The sequence below is a fragment of the Prenolepis imparis genome, unplaced genomic scaffold, assembly GCF_030444845.1.
Source record: "Prenolepis imparis isolate NDT839.2.m4 unplaced genomic scaffold, iyPreImpa1.0 SCAF_5, whole genome shotgun sequence".
Taxonomy (NCBI): Eukaryota; Metazoa; Arthropoda; class Insecta; order Hymenoptera; family Formicidae; genus Prenolepis; species Prenolepis imparis.
In genome coordinates this window covers 6660275-6681968 of record NW_028141163.1, presented here as the reverse complement: position 1 = coordinate 6681968, position 21694 = coordinate 6660275, and the positions used below count along the sequence as shown (strand labels likewise).

The 21694-nt window shown below is 33.2% G+C and overlaps 1 protein-coding gene and 1 long non-coding RNA gene across 3 annotated transcripts in view; one reads left to right on the top strand and one right to left on the bottom strand.

Moving 5' to 3' along the window:
• Window positions 1-21694, top strand: part of Mesr6 (misexpression suppressor of ras 6) — a 660805-nt gene that overhangs the window by 338090 nt on the left and 301021 nt on the right. The window lies entirely within an intron of this gene.
• Window positions 1-21694, bottom strand: part of LOC145936729 (uncharacterized) — a 93093-nt gene that overhangs the window by 52906 nt on the left and 18493 nt on the right. The window contains exon 3 of one of the 2 annotated variants that reach the window (XR_014425433.1): window positions 11736-11795. This is a non-coding gene — a long non-coding RNA (uncharacterized LOC145936729). Of the gene's footprint in view, window positions 1-11635; window positions 11796-21694 lie in introns of those variants that run through there. The other variant, XR_014425432.1, reaches the window with a different exon arrangement.

Here is a 21694-nt window from a genome sequence, read left to right as displayed (position 1 = left end):
CATCTACATTATTAAGAGAAATACACGATTTCCCAATATGTAAAATCACACATATAAATCCGTACATATAAAAATCGTATACATGGCGTGTTTAATATATGCGTACGAAGAATATGATCGCGATAATATTCACGGAATATCGTTCGCAGCAAAAGCAAGCGTGATGAATCTTAGGTAGAAGAAATCTCGGAGGCGCGAAGCGTTCTCGGCGACTTGGTCTTCGTGTCTCAAAGAACGTTGATATGCCTTCCAGGAAAAATTATAAAGCCGATGGGGGATAGTAATTGAATGAGTGATTACCCCACTGCGGTAGTTACAGCAAATAAATTGGCAGAGTGATCGCCAAGGCAAGAAACGACGAAGAAAGGAGAACAAGGAGAGAAAGACAGGATTAGAGAGATGCTTTCTCGCGTACAAAAGCGACGTCTTGCAGAAACCGGCGACTGGAGACAGACCCTTGTGCGGTATCTCGCGGTCGCGGGTATGAAAAAAGGCAGATAATAATGAAATGTTTCTTCCCGCGCGCGAGATGTGTAACCACCGAAAGGAATACTTTATGCCAGACGGGCAAAGTGCGCCGAACGTTTCGCGAGAAGTCGTAAAACGAGAGGCACGAAGGTGACGGCCGGAAGCAGTAAATGAACAGCGAGGGAAAAGACGATGTAGAATACACACACACACACACACACACACACACACACACACCGTAGATAGTCTAGCTGGATCGTAGCGTAGAGTAGAAGATACACAATGACAGAAAAAAAGGTACTAATGGCCTAGATTTTATCAGTGTCCTTACATACTACTCCATTGGTATTCGTAGTACTACAATACGAGAAGGGAATGCACCGTGTACGAGATAAAGCAAAGTTATTGCGATAGGAACCGCCAAGACCGATTTATAGAAATGTTTCAGGATTTCGTGAGAAAACCTTCTTATGCGAATTTTTGCGAATAGTAAAAAATTTTTTTATCAAGTCGAAGATTATTATATTGAACACGCACACAATTGTAAAAATTCACAGCAAGCGATTACAACACATAAATTAATTATGAAGATTTTTTCTATTGATAATAATTATTTGTCAGTATCACACATATCTCCTGTTAATAATATTATGTATAATTAGGTACATCGTCAGATATTTGTCTTCAAATTTACCATCTCTATAATGGTTTTGCTCTAATTGGTTTTTTATACTTCTCAATATGTAAACTGCAACAATTCGTGGATATATATATATATATATATATATATATATTATTTATACAATCTTCCCGATATATCTATTGGCATTTTTGATAACACATCTGTAACGCGTGAACAAGTTATGTCGATTGTATATGCGATTTATAAAACATGTTTAATTATTTGGCTTACTTGGCAAACTGACGTCAGACATAAGTCATTTGTGTGCGACTAGTGTAACCGTCCGGACTAGAAAATGCACTGCCACTGACTGAAAGTGCATTCCACTGTTTCGGACACGATGTGAAATGTTAGCCAGCTTTCTACTATGGATATGTACAAGAGGGATATGACTTCCGGCATGAACACCGTGCAACGTCAGAATCTCGTCAACGAGCATAATTAAAGTGGACGTGTAAAATCCGGACAATAGCTCGTGCATTATCAATTATGAAATCCTTAGATGTTGCATTACGTTGAGTCTCTTTCGTATGTGTTTAGTTATTATATATATAAAATTTCAATTTTAATTAAGGCAATTAGATTATAAATTATATATACTATATTTGCATTCATGTATATATATATATATTTTTATATAATTAAAAATATATTATATAATATTTTATATAATTATATAAAAATATATATAATGAACGTAATAAAAGCAATTTTTATAATATTTTTATATATAGAATTTGAATAGAATTTTAAAATAAAAACAAAATTATGAGGAAATAATAATTATCAAAATAACTACCTAAATTGAGATAGAAATTACTTTGTATCTTACAATTATTAAAGTTAAATGTCATGTAGCCATTAATTAATGTGATGAATTATAATTGTACAAACTTTTGTACTAATTAGGGAAGATTACCTAACATGTCAGACAAGCAATCGTTTTTTAGATATTTGAAATTAAAGAATCTTTTAACCGAGCTGTCTGATTGGAGCCTGTCTCGCTCGATCAGACGTTACAGTATCAAGGAGGAAGTTGGACTTTTTATAATGAAACGAATCTACTGTCGAAACAGGTGAAGTCCGTGGAACCGATGTGTTTCACACATCCCTTCACACGCGTGCATCTTCTCGTATGTTACGTACAATATAAAAGGGCTGCATCCGCTGTAGACGCATCGGTTGGACAATAGGTTTCCTCGGTAGACGAAATTAGTGTTATTATTGGACCAAATGTCTGGGGCCACGTCGTGGGAAGAAACGTTTCTCGACAGCCTCCATTTCCTCTTCAGTCTGCTTCTTCCTCGTCTTCTTCCTTCCCGACTCCTTTTCTAAACGATAGCAGGCGATTTCAATCCTAGACGCATGTCTGCGTCGCGCAATATTTTTACTTTACATATTAACTCTCGGAAAATGCGATCATTGAAGGCATGTCACAAATAATGAATGAATATAATGCGCCGGATTGGATACTTATCTAAGAAATTAATACTTGTATTTCTTCTGCCGCAATTGAAAACTTATTTAAATTTGTAATCATTATATATATAAAATGATTGCAACGGTATAAATTTGACTAACAAAAAAAATTTAAGGCAAATCTAAAGTAAGTAAGTTGTGTTTAAGAGTCATGATACAATAGTGTTACCTTATCATTTAAACGTCGCGTCTGTCATTGTCGCGATAAGAATATTGCCTGGAATACAAGAAGACGGACATAGCTTGTTTCGCTCATGTTCGAAAGACGAAAGGATGTTAAAAGAGCTACTCTTCACGACGAGGCTGACAAAAGAACCGGCGGTTACGCGGTCGACTTTATAAATTTACAACCGCAGGAGAAAATCGTAACGACGACGAGTGAGACGACGATGAGAGAAAAGGGGACCCCGCAGCGGGACAAAGCGCGAGAGGATGAAGGGGGTATAGGGGGAAATCGTGGCACGCAGAGTGCAGCGGTAGATTGTATTCAGAGGCTCGGCAGGAAGTAGGCGTTCGATGGAATTCGGCCAAGGTAGAAGCTGACCAAAGGTGGAAGTCGCCCATTATGATTACGTCTTTCGTTTGTAAAAACAAACGGTGCCGCACTGATGAAACGTGACTGCCACCTACGCTTACAAAAGTAAGAATGGGGCTAAGGCATATAAGATCGTATAATGTTGGGTGTTGCGTCGCTCGCGTTTACATCTTCCAGCACACGAACACGAGAAGGCTATTACAAAAGTGAAAAGTGAACGTTCGCGCTGACACGTTTAACTTTATTACTAATCAATTAACGATTATGTTTAAAAAAAAATTATTTCTGACATTATTATGTGAATATTTCATTGTGCGCATGTACGAATAATCCAGAATCAATTTTATGAAAATTCATAATGGGAGATGTGTAATATTTACGACCAGGAGGTACATGCAGCATGAAATATAATTACAGCTAATAAATTTCAACGAGCAACAATATGTATCTATAATCTGCGGAATGTAACAATAGACTGCGATGTATAAAGCGGTGTTCGATGTTATTGTTACACGCCAATATAAATTGATCGTAAAGAAACCTTTCGATAACTACATTTTAAACGCATAAAACGATAGAGCTGGACATAAAGATTTCCTTTTTTGACTCGCCCACGTGCTCACACGTTAAATATTCATCTCTACTATTTATCCACCGTCTTTCCAAGAGCGAGCTGGGCGCAATTATCTTAATCCTCGCCAGTTTATCAACGTTAGGGGCTTTGTTAAGCCTATCGAAAGAGAGAGCGCGAAGATGCAAGTATAAAGAAGAATATAAGTACGCGTCTTCTCTCTGACGAGATCTGACCGACTTATACGCAAAACACATTTTATATATACATATATATATATATATATATATATATATATATATATATATATATCCACTAATCTCCTCGAATCATCTAAATGCCTACTCTGTGATCCGTTTCCTCTCGCACGAGTGTTTCATCATCGAAAATTTCTTAACAGCTCCGACCGGCGCGTATATTACGTGTACGCTCACTCTCGCCTCATTCTTCGCGGCCCGTAAATCCCTCGAATGATTGATTGCGCTCACGTCACGTTCATCCACTCTCGGCCCTTTTGCACTCGGTTCTATGTACCTTTCCTTTTTCGTGCGCCGCGCGCGCCTTCGCGCCGGATCGCACATGCAGGCGCGCTATTGATTTTCTTAATAATTAACAGCTTGTCTCTCGCTCGCGAACTCACCCTCGGCAAACCGACTCCTCCGACGCGACGCGACGTGGTGCTGGTGGGCTCTCGTAAACACGTCGATTTGCTCTTCGATAACCACGTCGCGCACTGATTTCCCCGATAACTTATCATCGACGAAAGGGAAAACGAGATCCTATCTTACCTGTGTATATGTATGTATGTACAAGCCATGTAGAACAGAAATTGCCAAGTGAAAGATAATTAAGTCGCTATCGCGATATTGTGATCTGAACGATTTACGATCGATCGATCTTTCGTAATTCGAGATTATCAAAATGTTGGTGGTAAATTTATTCCACTTTCTTTTCTTCTCGCACATACTTTTCTTTCGAAGGAAATAAATATCCGTTTTCCGATATTCTCTGATATTGAGAACGCGAGAAATTTTAATTAACATTTTGCCTTCCATATTCATGCGGAAAACAAATATATCTGTGCGTTTCATCTCGTACTGATTGTCTATGCATGCGTGTGTGTGGCTTTGGCCTACGCTACGTATGTACATATACGTATTTCCAGTAGCGCATTGTGCTGCGCGCTTTATTTGCTTATATATATATATATATATATATATATATATATATATAAATACGTACATATGTGTGTATGTGTGTATGTGCGAACTCGCGTACACTCAACCCGCGAGTATAGTTTATAGGCACACAGTCCTTGCCGAGCCATATCTCTCGTATCGCAATGTGACGGGTGTGTCGGCAGTATATCAGTCTAACCCCGCTGCTAGTCGCTGCTGACAACGAGATATTAACACAATGCACGAGTAGAGTAGAGACGCACGCACATGCATACGCACCGCGGCGGGAAAAGCACGAGAGAGGCTCGACATGTCGTTGAACAATCAAGGCGTGCTCAGAAGTATCTTCTGAAAAACGAGAATGGCGTTATCGTGTTTACGCACGTGTGCACGAGCACATTTTATCTCGCGGCTAATTATTCATATCTCTGATAACGAGATATTGGAGAGTTGTGTAATGTCGCGCGCGCGCGTATTGCTTTTCTTTTCAGTCGAAAAAAATGGAATGATTGACAAAATCCGGGAAACCGTAGAATTTTATCTCCAATCGAAATAGAACGGTTCAAATTCGATTTTTTTTTTTCCAGTCAATTTTCACAGCGAATGCATTGTACTAACATTGTCAGTCTGAAGATTATACTGAAAGAGTCAGTGATTTTAAATTATTGGGAGATATATCTCGCATCTGCCATGTCGACGAAAAATGCGGCTGCACGATGCATGCGTAATATTAAAGACTTCCGCCTGCATGAATATATTTATTTTTTTGTATATAACTATGCAAATTGGACGCATAAATAGATATACAGATAAGTAAATGACTTTATTGAAAAGATATGTCGTGATTCAATCATGGCAATTTGTCGAAAGCACCGGATAAAGGTACGGTATACAAACGTATGTTTTGTCCATGTAAACAATATCAGTGACAAATTTCACACATGAGCTATTAAATCATCGAGACACATGCGCAAATGATAAGAGATAATTATTGCTCGTTCACTTGTGTACCGTGTGACTATCTGTTTAACTTCTGATAAAATCAAATTTTATTTCTCAAAAGAGCTTGCATACAGAAGATAATGTAAAATGCTTCTTACTTTTTACGTAAACCGGATATTCCTTAAAACTTGAAACATTTATCGCAAAAATATTATAGAAAAAACAAAAAATAATATAAAATTTAATTATACAAAAATATTTTTTAAACTATAAAATAAAAAATATATCCTATGAAAGAGAGACATTTTTTTCGTCTCTTATATATTTTAAGATGTGCGCTCTCGAAGAGCGTTGCAACTTTATATCACATACAGTAGAGTAACACAATGGATTTAATAGATTATTTACTACAGCTTAAAAACTGCATCTTTCGATGCAATCAAGTTACGCAACTTACAGATAAAATGACGAAGTAGCGATTTATTGTCGAGTTTTTGCGCTTTCCTCTTATGGGACTTTTTTCTACTTACTTTATATATACGTACATCACAGGCGTACAGGCGTGTTCAATTTAAAAGTGATTGTATTCTCTTGTGCAAGCCGCTGTAAGTAGCGACCTTGATTTGTCAGACTGCAAACTTCAAGGCTGCTGCAGTCCGATTGCACGAATGGGTGGCCGCAAGCAATGTAGCGGGAGGAAGATAAGGGTACGTTCACATCATTTGGAACGATTACGGATAATGAAGGCAGAGTTTTTATTGGCTTATTTCACGATAATTTCGATAAAAAAAAACAACATATCGCGAATATTTTTTTCAAAAATTAAAATTTTCGTACAGAATAAAACTTTTTTTTCCGTAAATGCTTCCCTGATTGCTTTTAATCGATTATTTTATGTTGAACAAAGAATAATAATTTAATTATAATGCTAATGCTAATTATAATTTCCATTAATGTAATTATATAAGAGCAAGCATATAATAGCATAATAAATCTGCTATTTTTTTGGCTGACAAATTGTGTTCATTGTTACATTTGTAAATGGCTAATAAAAAAAGACACAAAATGCTTTTTCATTCAAACATAATCTATAATAGACATATAATATCAATATTTTAAAAATTAGATGCATTTCTACATAGACTTCTATATGTGGAAATGTATATAATTTTTAAAATCTTACGACATGTCTATTATAGATTCAATACGTAAACAATAACGTACGTAATGAGGGCGAAATTACGCTCCATTTTAATAATAATAATCTCGACCGAGAACGATAGCATTCGCAAATAAGGCATCGCAATACATCCCGATTTGACTTGGCAGTATTGTATCTTTAAGGCGATTCTTTAGTAGAGTAAGGCGCATGAAATAGCTGCGGTCCAACTCGAGTATACCGAAGTTGCGTTTGGTCGCGTTGATTTTTGCGGTCTTGGCTCATGTCAATCAGTGGACGATCCATGCGAAACCGCACGCAATCTCCATCTGTTCTCCTACATCTGGAGAATGCATATCATCGAGCTACTCACACGTACCGTCGCGGAGATGTACACGCGGATGCTCTCTTATACGTGGCAAATGTATAAACCAGCATTATATACGTGTACATGATTCCATGTGAATCCGTTCGAGAGCAGACATTTTTTTCATTATTCAATAAGAAATTGCTGGGGGTTAGGATTACTACGTGCCGAGAACAAGGTGGTTACCGAGTATCTGCTTCGCGGTCAAATCTTTCTGGCGAAGCCTTCCTAGTGAAACCTTCTGAAACGATTTGCTCACACTTGGCTGTTGGAGAACAGAAATCGTAACTATAAATCGAATTCTATATTCCATTTATAGTATGACAAATAAAGTGCATTCAACTAGATATGTCATTTCAAGTAACAATGCAATCAACAACAAATATGTTATAGTAACATAAATGTCATTAAATTTTATAGCAGTAAGCATAATAATTTATATTATTGGTATATGTATAGCTGTATGAAAATAAAGACAAAGAGAGATGATAATAATACTCCCCGATAAAGCAGAATGGTTTTATAATTAATATAATTATAAGTACATCAACAATCTCTATTATTTGAATGATAAAATATTCAAATAAAGAGGAAGATGTTCAATCATGATTTAGAATGCTATAGATTTATATACTTTGTATAACTTTTTTTTATGTGACATAAATATGATATTTTTGATATTACAAATGCACACGCACTCGTGTAAAATACGATTCTGTGGACCTAGCCAAGCCCCACAGGAAATTAACGGTATACGACTGTGCTAACAGTCATTCAAACGGAAGCTGCACACATATGGAGACAACGTATACCGTAATCACAAGCATAACCGGCAATTATCGTTTGTTTAAAATCGGTAACCGGCGACGCTCCGAATATTCGGATACGGCCTCATAAACGATCCGACTGACGGTTTCAGGCAATAAATCGCAGCCGGGGCATTGGGCAAGGCGGGAACTAATCGAGCACCCTTTTCCCTCTTCACCTCATCCTCCCTCCCTTTCTCTCTTACCGAGTTGAACGAGCCCCGTCCGATATTCCATTCCGTTTCGTTTCATTGCGGTTTCCTTCTATCAATTATTTCGAATCTGAAATCGTGCCCATAAATCCATGGAATCAGGATACGGAACGTTATTACCCCAACCCTCCGCCCTGTCTTCTTTCCCTCATCGGCGATCGTAGTGTAATCGGCGCTGATCCGGTCGTACGAAGGAATTGAGGGAAATTGCGGAAAGGATGCATACTCGCACATAGTAGATCGCCAATAGTTTGATCGTAAGCTAAGTGGCTCGCCCGGTTTTCGTCAGTTTTTCGAGCTACGGATTTATGATCCGTACTTATAACTGCTCGATTTGTCGGAATAGATTTCTATCACGAAACGCTGATATTATCGAGATTCATCGGTGCCAATTTGGCCGATCCTTTTTGGGGGAAATTGCCATTAAATGAAATACATAAATGAGCACTTCACCATCAATTGTACAATTTAGTTTCTGTTAATGAGATGAAATGTATCACGAAATAGAATATTTCTCTGAACATTGCTCTCTACACGTTTTACAATTATCATATAATTTTGCTGATTATACAGAAAAGATATATATATTTCCTGCTGTTTTTTAAATCTTTTCGCGACAGTTTAAATTAATTTTTCAGTGCGTGAGTTGAAGTCTTTCGAAACATAATTTCTAGTACGTTTTAACGAATAATAAAATGTTCTCTCGCGCGGCTGGAGAAAACCGTAAAAAATGTTACATTATAAATAACAAAGATTTTTAATTTGGCGGAAAACGATATATGCGATATATTTTCTTGTAAGCCGATTAACAAGTTTATGTATCCTTTTTCTCTGTCATAAATAATAAATGTTTATTGCTTTCGTGACTAGTGTTGTCTATTACATCGCCTGGTACCGATTACCGATGACCCTTGCCTTCGACATGCATTAAATCTTATTTTATGATCTATATGTCATTTTTACAGAACGTGGAGTCTATGTAAACAAATGTAATAAATTCTTGAAAGAACTGACTTTAACGATGTTCTTTTCCATGTTCAAGCTATCCGTCAGCAGAACTCGCAGTTCTGCAACATGACGATGACATCACGGGTCGCATGGGTATTTGACCCTCCTATTTTCCATAATATGGTCAATTAGTGCAAGACCGAGCGGCGCCAGACAATGACAGGCTTTCGAGTTTTTGCATCCTTCGTATTGTGCCGAATTAATCGCCTCAGAATTGTAGAGAAAAATAGGACTGTCCATCAACATTATTATGGGTGTGGTTAATAGCTATAAATGACGGCGACATTGGATAATATGTTCAAAGTTATGATAAACATTGACAATGTGTATGTACACATTGCGTTTCTTCAAAGCTCTATCATGAAGAATTTGTCGATTAAAGCTATTGATAGCACAACTGATTAGCAAGATAATGACACAATGAATTATTACAAATAATTCTACATATAGAGATCCACTATACATATATGTTATAATATAACGATATTAAATAATAATTATACTATTACATATAATCGTCTCTTTCTCTCATTATTTTTTTTTTTCATAACTTTCATAAATATATTTTTCTGTCTCTTTTTTGTATTTCGTGTACATTCATATATTATTACATCATTAAAATATAATTGTAATATTCTTGTTATTGTCACGTTTTATAATGCGGCGATGATATTATTTATTATTTATCATCTGCCTCTCAACCTTCCTTTTTAATATGATTGTACAAATAAACGAATACACACATGCAATCAAATAAAATATCGCAAAGATACATGCGATTGGTTTTCTGTGAAACGGAATAACACGATCACTATATCCGTGCACGTTAAACAAACAACGTCACTGATAAAATAACGTTTTGCCATTAACGAGCCATCCGTTGCACCAATACGCGTTCGCTCTGTCGAATACTGTTATTGAAGCAAATTTCGTGATTGCGTTTACACGGGCAATATTGCATGCGAGGCAAGCTCGACTACGAAACGTCCATGAAACCTGGACATTCGCACCAACGTTCAACGAAAAGAGGACTCATTAATGATTTATTTGCCTTCCAACTTTGGAACGTTGCAAACATTTTCCGCAAACCACGGATCATGTTATCAAAATAGATATGTATATGATAAATGTAAATTATCAATCGTTCAGTAATTTAAATCAATTATATATGGCATGTTTTATACCATCAGTGCGCGATTTATATTTCGATATTTTTATTATACATTTCTCATAAAATTCCAAAATAATTATGTCAACTTAAAATATTGCTATATATGTGATAGTTATTATTTAAATATAAAATATATAAATAATCCTTTTCTAAAAAAGATACACAGAGAGAATTTTCTCTTAGAATTTACCCTGAAAATCATGATAATCGTAGGACAATATGGTACGGAACGTATTTTATGAGAATTTCTTTGATAAATATTTTTATCACAATAAAAATAATAATATCTATCACAATAAAATATAAAATATGTTTGATTAATTTTACCATACAGTTTAATAAAATTAATCAAACATATTTTATATTTTATTGTGATAGATATTATTATTTTTATTGTGATAAATATTAATCAAAGAAATTCTCATAAAATTCTTTCCATACCATATTTTCCCACGATTACCATGATTTTCAGGGTAAATTCTAAGAGAAAATTCTCTCAGTGTATGTAAAGTCGATACTCGCATATATCGAAGTTTACTGTTGTCGCTTTTCCGCGATGTTCATTAGCTATCAAGATTTGCGTTGTGCGTTGCATTCGTAGCATCGAGAGGCTGTCATCGTGAGGGTTAGCAGTTTGACAATTTGTTCAAAATAAAATAATAAAATAATAATATTAGTTTTAAATTAATATATTATATAATATACCTTATCCGCGATTAATATTTTTTGACAGAAATCAGTTGATAACTATCAAAAATATTAATCAAGTTTAAAGTATTATAACATATTATTTAAAACATATTATTTTATTTAATTTTATTTTGAACAAATTGTTAAACTACTAACCCTCGCGATGATAGCCTCTCGATGTTACAAATATAACGCACAATGCAAATCGAAACAGTCAATCAGCATCGCGGAAAAGATGCAATAATACTTGCGAGAATCGACTTACAATTAACATGCCTTTTTTAGAAAGAGATGTTATAATTTCAAATTCATTTAATATTTTTGACAATTATTAACTGATTTTTGTCAAAAAATATTAATCGTGGATAATAAGATATCATAACATATTATTTCAAATATATTATTATTTTTAATATTTTAAACATATTATATACACCCCCATATAAAATAAACAATTTCTCACTCACCGATACTTTACACGGCACTCCCGCCACGACGCGTGAATCGCACTGTGTATCGCATGCTATCTGTAACAAATAAAATACATATACATATTAGAATAATCTTATTAGTTTGCATTATAACATACACAATATAAATATAAATATGTAAGCTAAAATATATTTAATTAGCAAATTTTCGCTTTATTAATATTTTTTGACAGAAATCAGCTGATTAAAGCGTTAATTTGCTAATTAATTTTTTAAATAATATGTTATAAAAATTAAAATAATAATATGTTTTAAATAATATGTTATAATATTTTTGACAGTTATCAGCTGATTTCTGTCAAAAAATATTAATCGAGAATAAGATATTATAACATATTACTATTTAAATTTTTTAATATATTATTATAACATATTATTTTAAAATTTAATTATCAAATTAACGCTTTAATCAGCTAATTTCTGTGAAAAAATATTAATTGAGTTTAAACAAACTTTATATTATTTTTGAAAAAATATCATTTTTTTAAACATAAAACCGAAAAATGGCGCGCGCGTAACGCGTGTTTGTGTTGTTCTAGTATTTAAAAAAATATAAGAGAATTATTTTATAAAAATATAAGAATTCTTTTGTTCTTGTTCAATCCATTTCTGAAAAGTGCATGTTAAGTCGATTCTCGAAAGTCTCGAAATATTGTTGCTTCTTTTCCGCAATGCTGATTGGTTCTCTGTCGATTCGCGTTGTGTGTTATATTCGTAGCATCGAAAGACTGTCATCGCGAGGGTTAGCAGTTAGCAGTTTGACCAAAATAAAATTAAATAAAATAATAATGTTTTAAATAATATGTGATAATACTTTAAGCTTAATTAATATTTTTGACATTCGCGTTGTGTGTTATATTCGTAGCATCGAAAGGCTGTCATCGCAAGGGTTTGCAGTTAGCAGTTTGACAGTTAGTCCAAAAAGTAAAATAAAATAATAATGTTTTAAATAATATGTTATTATACTTTAAACTTGATTAATATTTTGGCGGAAAAAAGGCAAAAATACTTGCGAGAATCGACTTAATGTCTTTTTTAGAAAAAGATTAGAATAACAAAAGCGCGCGTTACGCCATTCCTCGATTTTAAATAAAAAAGAATAATATTTTTATATAAAGTTTGTTTAAACTTGGTTAATATTTTTTGATAGAAATCAGATGTTTAAAGCATTACATTGCTAATTAAATTTTAACATAAAAATATGTTATAAAAATTAATATAATAATGTTATAAATAATATGTTATAATGCCTTATCTGCGATTAATATTTTTTGACAGAAATCAACTGATAGATGTTATAAATATTAATCGAATTTAAGGAATTATAATACATTATTTAAAACATATTATTATTTTAAATGTTATAACATATACTTATTTTAAGAATTAATTAGCAATTTTACGTTTTAATCAGCTGATTTCTGTAACAAAAATATTAATCGAGGATAAAATATTACAACATATTATTCACAAAATATTGCTATTTTAATTATTATAACATATTATTATTTTAAAATTTAATTAGCTCGCTATATTAATATTTTTAAATTTATTCATTTAATTATAAAGTAATATATTTATTTTTTTAGTTAAAAATAAAAGTGAGACATAAATCCAAATTAACAATTAAGGTTTCGTAGCAATTTTTAAGGACAATAAATATTTCCTTAATTAGAGTCATAAATATATTTCGTCCGACACTTTTCGATAATCTTAATATAATTCGAATTGCGAATGCCCAGTAGAAATGAGTATCGATATCTATTACCGCGATATATGTATATAGTTATGCATAATATAAAAAATTAAAATTTTAAGCCGCTGACCCCATACGACGCGGATTCATTTTACGTATATTATACCAAAAAGTTTGTAGGCTGGTATGGTGATGGTACCAAAATAATCTGCAAACAATACACTATTGAAATATAGAAACGATTAATTTTTGGCTCGCTTTAAACAATTGGAAATTAAAATTTTTTAATCGCGGACCCCTTACGGCGCGGATTCATTTTACGTATATTAGATCAAAAAGTTTGTAGGCTGGTATGCTGATGGTACCATCAAAATGTGCAGACAATGTACTGATAAAATATATGAAAGATTAATTTTTGGCTCGCTTTAAAATATTGAAAATTAATATTTTTAAACCGCGGACCCCATACGGCGCACAATTATCAGCTGATTTCTGTCAAAAAATATTAATCGAGTTTAATGTACTATAACATTTTATTTAAAACATATTATTTTATAATTTCTTTTACATACTATTATTTTAAAATTTAATTAACAAATTAACGCTTTAATCAACTGATTTCTATCAAAAAATATTAATCAAGTTGAAACAAACTTTATATAAAAATATCATTTTTTTTTATATAAAATCGAAGAATAGTGCGCGCATTGCGCGCACTTGTGTGTTGTTCTAGTATGCTAAAAAGAGCAGGATATAATTTATATACGACAAAAATATGTTTACGGAAATTTGCGAATTAAAATCAGCTAGACTTCGTATCAATTGGCTTTTGACTTAAAAAGCAAGAATTTATCGTTGAATAAAAATAATCTAAATAACAATCGAAAAGACTTCTTCATCAAACGGATTAATGAACTGGATTTGATACGTGCGAAAAGAAAATATGCGCGCTAATAATATATTTGACATTTGCGAATAAAGTGCCACTAAAGAAAGATGCTGCGACGTTAAGAAAACATTAATATATTTCTATTAGCAACGTCTTAGGCATAATCTTACAAGCAATTAACGGTGAGTTGACTTTTCTCCTTAGCCGATGACACAAATTAACTGCGTTCCCATCATGTGTGTTTCAACATCGCAGGTTAGCGTCAATACTATACCCCATAAATCGTTCGTCTTACGAACATAAACTATCGATGTTACGTACTAACTGCGAATGTCGTGTGTATCGTATTTCAATAATACTTTTGGGAAAACAATTGTTTCTTCAGGCTCACATATAATGTCTACGAAGTGGCGGAAGTAAACGCTACAGAAACGTTTTGATACGAGTAAATATCGTTACAGTGTACATATTTCATAACGAACGTGTAGGTTGACATAGAAAATTGATCGACCTTTCGACACTGATTTATGTCTTGGATTTACATCCAATCTCTCGTGTCTGCGCCCACGTGAATAAATTATGTGCGTACAAATATACGTATAGAGAATTGCCATTAATACTACAAAATTTTAAAAAAAGTACAATATATATTCTCGCATGTAATAAATAGACGCGCAATAGATACACAATATTTATCGGATATTAAGAAAAGCTGAATTTGTTTCATATATTCTAATTACAAGTTTGAGACTCATTACTTACAATCGCTCTTTAGCAACACAAGACGCAGAATAAGAAAATGGCATTAGAATGTCTTAGACAAAAAAATTTTCAGACGCGCCTAATTGCAACATGTTGAAATGTCTCGAGTTGTATCAAGTCTCGAGTATTTTATCAGGATAAAATTCAAATTCGCGAGCTGATGTTCATGAGCTCATGTCAGATAACTAGATGCGTGTAAGATTTACCTGTATAAATCCCTTTACCTAGCTGATAAATACTTCGACGCGGAGATCAAACGGGCACAATACGCATGCGAACAATTTGCAATTTGACATTTACAAATAAGATACTGCCTGTATTCAGAGGCCGTATCGGCGAATTCCGTCAGCGTGTGTGCAAATTATTTCGACACACAGACATCGACAGTGCACTGGCGTAACCAGTAACTATACAAGTACCACACTGAAGGCGTTGTCATTAGTATGATGTTTGACATTTGACGATTGACGTCGAATTAAAGCTATTACCGTCACAATTTTCCAAATTGAATTTTGATATCTTCTAAAATATATTCAATTTAATGGAAATTTTTTTAAATACTAATACACAAAGAAATAACTTGACTAAAAAACTATTTTGAAAATCTGTGGCTTCTCCGTTTAATTTATTTTCAATATTAAATCAATAATTTTTATGTAATTATTATTGATAGTTAACCTTTGTCGAACAATTGAGAAATCTAATAAGCAGGTATCCTTAAAAACATTCCCTTTTTGATAACGTCATCCTATATATTTAAAAAATATCAGATATTGCGCTTGTTACGTTGTGTAATAATCTGTTGTAATTGATTAATGAAATAGTAAAATTGTATATTACATATTTAAAATTAATTAAATTATATATATGTAATTTTAATTCTTGAAAACTATTAGTTTTCTTGATTATATTGGCAAATAAAAATATAAAAGTTGTCAATTGCTGCAAAATGTCATTAATACCAATGCTTATGTAGAATACAGAAGAGTCTGTTAGCGGAATTATCGAAAGTTATTTATGTCGCGGTTGGCAGCTACTTCGCTTATACTCTGCAGGCGCTTAAATTCGTATTCACTAACTCACGAGACTGCGAGCTACCGAAAATTCATCGAACATCCACGCGTCGCTCATAAAACACCTGGAGGTGCAATGTAAAGAAATGCAGGATACGAGAACCAGATCTTAATAATTTCATTGATATTGTGTATAGGCTTGCAACTGGCGGGTGTGATGTAACTTACATTTGTAACAATACATAAATGTAAAACTGTTTTCGTTAGTATCACATGGTACTTTACACTCGTTATTCATTTCTCTATTGAAATGTTATCTTTTATATTTTCCTGTCACAATCAATAGAGAATAATATAAAATGTAAAATTGCCTTGCTTTGAATAAAGATTTGATGTGGCTATGCATGCGCGATATAATATCTTCTTTATCTTAAAATAATAAGAATTAATTTAAAAAAAAATTAGAAAAATTAGAAAAAATTAGAATTAATTTTCGTGCGTGGCTCTTAGGCCGAATTTAAGAATCACATTTAGTTATTAAATACTGAGAGCCGATTAAAATATTTCTTAATTAAAATAATAAGATTAGAATATAAAAAGAAAAACTCTATCTGATATAAACAGCTATTGTGATTAATACAGCGAATTTCAGACAAAGCAACAGAGATCTTTCTTACAACTTGAAAAGCGTTTTCATTCATTGCATAATATAAACTCGTGTGTTAGTATTGTCTACTATCAACAATGTGTATCTAATAGCTTCTAATTAACAATTGCAGACAATGTATCTTTTCTTTCTTCTCATATTACGATTTCTATTTATAATCTGCTAATAGTATAACGCAGAAAAGCTGACACTCGATCGTGTGAAGCCGATCGTAAAATCGCCTTCGACTTGTACTTTTCCTACATATCGGATGAATTGCGAGGGATACCGTAATCATTTCAAGATTTAGCCGATAGGCCGCATCGCTTGAACGTGCGACAACACATGTACGTCCTTGTCGCTACGGATAAGGTCAAATTCTTTTCCAATTTGCTGGTGAACGGTGTTATTTATGGGATATTCACGTTACATCTGCATTTTATTACGAGATGCATTTCGCTCTTTACCTATGCGGTGCTTGCTATTCTGACAGATCGAAGGAGTTATCGAGAGAGAGAGAGAGAGGGAGAGAAAGGGAGAGAGAGGAGAGAGTAGAAAGGAGAATGGAGAGGACACGGAGTCTGGTAATGGAACACACTCGCCTTGGCTATCTAGCCGCGCCCGTCACTAAATCAGGAGATATTACCACTATTGTGCTCACAATCAGTCGTAATACCTATACGATAGGCTTAATCAGGATGTACTGCGATCGTCTGAACCTGGACCAACGTCGATTTCCAATTACTGTCTATCGTACATGGCTCACGAGAAGTCAAAATCTATTAAAGAGTTATGAAAAATAAAAACTTACGTGATATTAAGAAGTTACATGATATAGCATAAAATTCTTTGACGCATTTTTCAAAACCTGTAATAAAGAAAATGTATAAGCATGACAACATATGGTTATCGCCGCTATGATTTTTTAGTCTTATCTATTTTATTTAATATATTTTGTTCGCGTTTGCGTATCTTTGGATTTGAGGCGTCAGTGACCGATTGTATTATAAACGACGTACTATTTTTATCTCTGTCTTTACATCATATAACCCTGATAACTCTTATCGTGTCGACCAGACGACCGTAGGATGTATACATACGAGCAGAAATAAAAATGCATAAGATTATAAGAAGAATTTTTGTTCAAAATTAATAAAAGGTATAAAAATTATTGCTTATCATATTACGTTATCAATTATTTTGTAACATAATTTTTTAAATTGATTGTTGGAGAGAGAGAGAGAGAGAGAGAGAGAGAGAGAGAAATGATAAAATATCATTAATTCTTTACAACAAACAAATATGATTATATTATAAAAGGTAGTACGAGATATACCGAAAGATTAAAAACTTGCTTAATTGCATTGTAGCTAAATGCATTCATATGCATCATATACATCTATTTGTGTCTCTGTCTGGCATTATACGATTCAACTTCATTTGAATTATTAGATTTTTATTGCAATGCATCCGAGTGACAATGTATCTCGTTCAATAAAGCGCGTGTTATCAGGTGCATCTGAAGTCGTGTATACGTGTGGCAGATTGCACAGAGAGGAGATGCGAATACCAGTAAGAATAGAGCGCTAAAGCAAATTTATTATGTTTCGAGTTATATTGTCCTTTAAGAACAAACAGTTTAAAGAGATAAAAAAATATGTAAAAAATATGAAATAAATGAACAAGAGATAGAAAACGAGTATTTATTATTATTATATTTCATAGCGTGTCATCGCGTCAGAAACTAAATTAAACAACTCTGGAAAGCTTCCGTATATTCGAATAAAAAATCTAAAATATGTATAATCTAGTTGAGCAGCAAAAGAGTATAGTGTAATAAATTTACATCTCAATAATTCATGCTTCAGTCATAGGATTTTTATAAACCGATACGAATCGATTTGATCAGTGATCTTGCTGTATTTCAAAATATATATATATATATATATATATATATATATATATGTTTTGTATGCGTGTGTGTGTATGCGTTTGATTCATTATATTCTCAATTGTGTGATATATCATACCGACTGATTTATTGAGATTACATTTTCGTTCGCGACAGTCTTGAAATACGTTTCTCTCAGTAAAGCTTGGAAATTTTTTTTCCAAGCAAAGTGAACTTTCTCTCAAATATCCTGAGTTATACGTTCGAAAGCGATAAGACTCTGCCTCAACTCAGAGTCTCCTCGTTCTCGTCCTTTCTATTCTATTCTCCATCGTCATCTCCTCGTCCTCCGCGGCCAAACAGGCGGGTAACATCGACTATCATTCATCATCCGGCACTTTTTGGTACGTCGGACAAGTTCGAAGAATGCTGGCGCAATTATATTAAACATAAATCAGTTATAACGAGCCTATATGATCGCAATGAAGAGTGTACAATTGACGCGCATGCTTGTCTATCTTTGCCTTTCGCGTGCCGCTTCGCATTTATTGCGTTATGTAAAATCGCGTCTATTATTATTTCTTCGTAGGAGGTGCATGCAGTTTGTATATTGCAGGTTTAAGACTTTTTACAATTTTTTAAATTTTATTTTTCTCTCTCTCTCTCTCTCTCTCTCACTTGTTTCTCTCTTTGTATTAAATCATAATGATGATTTAATTATTCTGATAATTCATATTTAAATTTTCTGATTTACTATATATTCGAAATGACTATTGGTTTGATAAATTTGCTTTTATTTTTGAATGTATAATATGTGTATCTGCTGTTGTGTTTCGTTATATCGAAAGAGGTCGTATGGTCATATAACGATAAACCATGTCATCAACGAATATCTAATTTCGGTTGTGTGTCTAGACTTAATAAGAACGACGTGATTGGTATCAATGATAAGAGAACATCCTTATTAAGAGATGTGTCTAAGATTCCTTCGTCTTCTTGAGTTCTCCGACTTTTTCTCAGTATCTTTTCGTTTTCTCGAACCTTCTCTGCATCTGTTCCTTTTCTTCCTCTTTTTTTTATTTTTTCTTAACGCTAAGGTCGAATGAAAATGTATGAGAGCGATATCTATGATAGAAAAAGAGAGGGACTACCGGTACAAGCAGATGAGATACGATTTTATCCCTTCCTCTTTGTTCCTCGATACATCATGTACGTATATAATGCATACGCATAGCAACTGTAGATGAGGCGGAACACAGCGAGAAAAGGCAGCAGGGCAGAGAGAAAATGGTATAGAAAGAGAAGGGGAAAGAGAGGAAGAGATAAAATAAGGCTAGTGGAGAATCCTAAATAGTTTCGTTACGAGCATATACATATATACATGAGAAATTATGCCTACATGTACTTCGAACGACTCCAAACATCATGACTTCTGTATCTTATTAGAACAGCTATAAATTTCTGGACAAGAAAGAGATACTGCTTTTAAAAGATAATCAAGTGATTTCGTCAATGTTTTGAATTAAATAATACAGAAAAAACAGATTTCAGAATTAAAAAAGATACAACGAGCAAGTTGAATCATAAAATCGCATTGTATGATTTTTATTGTAATCATTGAATTTTCATCAATTTTATTGTAAAAGCTATCGCAGTTAGATCATGATTCTTAACAAGCTTTTTTTTGCGTGTACAAAATTCTTATCATGATAATGACATAACAGATGCCAGATATTGATATAGAATATCGTACTGGATATCACAAAAACACTCAGTAGATATTAAATAGGTTTATCAAAGATCAATTAGTAAAAATAAAATAGTAATCCATAAATAATGTATATCGCCCGATATAAAGTGTTATTCGATACACACTATCATTGGAAACATATGTTCTATATTTATTCCATTTTAAATGTATTTTTATTTTTGTTTATAAAAATAAAATGCAATAAAATGTAGTGAAAAATGAAGAAAAAAGGCTTATCCTGCTTCTATATATACATTGAGCTCAAAATTAATAACTGATTAAGTAAAAAAATTGATTATTTAGAAGATTATTCATATTAGCTTCAAAAACTATACGCACATTCTTTATACTATTTTCATATCTATAATAAACTGTAAGAAAGAGAGAGAAAGAGATTAAGAACACATGTATTCACAACATGTGTACAAAAATTGCGGAACACAGATGAAATTTATTCAGGGACGATTCATCCGCTTGTTTATTAAGTATCTCTTAATGACTTTATCGACATCAACAAGTGTAATGAACGCGGATCAAGATAATGCGAGAATTTATGCCTTTTTGATAAAGATAGTATCGCGCGTGTGCAGAAGAGGAGACGCGCGTGTCTTTGCGAATTATATTAAAAGACAGACCGACTGCGATCGCGCGTGTAATCAGCGTTAATGGGAATTTAATTTATCGGTCGAAAAGGTTAACCACCGATACTTTTTCCTTAAATATTTGCGACATCGCGGTCTCATTAGCCCGCTTACTGGATAGCGCCGTGTCTACTTACTATCGTGTCTTTCGATTGCCGCGCAGTAAGGCTTTAATTATACCGAAGATACTCTTGCCTCATTCTATACGCTGTCTAGAAATATAAATTATTGTCCTATTCATTATAAAACCCGTAGTGTTATTCCGTCGATTTAAACGAAGTTGCCAACATTGATTAATATTGAAAACATAAATGCTCGCTTAATTGTGCGATCGTAGCGTCTGACAATGAGAGAAATAAAGTTGATATAATTTATAATTATCGAAAATGAGTCCAATTGATTAACAGTCTCTTTTACATGTTTCGCTTTCTCTACATCTATCATACATAAAATATTTTGTAATTTATTCACTTTTTTATAATCTATTAATACTTTTAAATGCAGAATAATAAAGAAGATCAATAATATAAAAAAAATGCATTTTTATTTAAAAAGATAAAGATAGACTTCTATTTTTTTCTAAAGTTATATCCTATTTGTATTTAAAAAAGGAACGGAAAATTAATTTTATTATTAATATTTTTCGA